Consider the following 1,044-nt stretch of genomic DNA (forward strand, 5'->3'; position numbering starts at 1 on the left):
GTATAGTCTATACTCTAGTCTATAGTATAGTCTAATCTACAATCTAGTCTTTAGTCTCTTCTATAGTCTAATCTACAATCTAGTCTTTAGTCTCTTCTATAGTCTAATTTATAGTCTAGTTTATAGTCTAGTCTATAGTCTAGTCTATAGTCTAATTTATAGTCTAGTTTATAGTCTAGTTTATAGTCTAGTCTATAGTATAGTCTATAGTCTAGTCTATAGTCTAGTCTATAGTCTATTCTATAGTCTAGTCTATAGTCTAGTCTATAGTCTAGTCTAGCCTATAGTCTAGTCTATAGTCTAGTCTATAGTCTAGTCTATAGTCTAGTCTATAGTCTAGTATATAGTCTAGTCTATAGTCTAGTCTATAGTCTAGTATATAGTCTAGTATATAGTCTAGTATATTGTCTAGTCTGTAGTCTATAGTCTAGTCTATAGTCTAGTCTATAGTCTAGTCTATAGTCTAGTCTATAGTCTAGTCTATAGTCTAGTCTATAGTCTAGTCTATAGTCTAGTCTATAGTCTAGTCTATAGTCTAGTCTATAGTCTATAGTCTAGTCTATAGTCTAGTCTATAGTCTAGTCTATAGTCTAGTCTATAGTCTAGTCTATAGTCTAGTCTATAGTCTAGTCTTAAGTCTAGTCTGCAGTCTAGTCTATAATCTAGTCTATAGTCTAGTCTATAGTCTAGCCTATAGTCTAGTCTATAGTCTAGTATATAGTCTAGTCTATAGTCTAGTCTATAGTCTAGTCTCTAGTCTAGTCTATCGTCTAGTTTATAGTCTAGTCTATAGTCTAGTTTATATTCTAGTCTATAGTATAGTCTATAGTCTAGTTTATAGTCTAGTCTATAGTATAGTCTATAGTCTAGTCTATAGTCTAGTCTATAGTCTAGTCTATAGTATAGTATATAGTCTAGTCTATAGTCTAATCTACGATCTAGTCTATAGTCTAGTCTGTAGTCTAGTCTATAGTCTAGTCTATAGTCTAGTCTATAGTCTAGTCTATAGTCTAGTCTATAGTCTAGTCTATAGTCTAGTCTATA

Source organism: Lucilia cuprina, chromosome 3 (genome assembly GCF_022045245.1).
Source record: "Lucilia cuprina isolate Lc7/37 chromosome 3, ASM2204524v1, whole genome shotgun sequence".
Classification (NCBI taxonomy): Eukaryota; Metazoa; Arthropoda; class Insecta; order Diptera; family Calliphoridae; genus Lucilia; species Lucilia cuprina.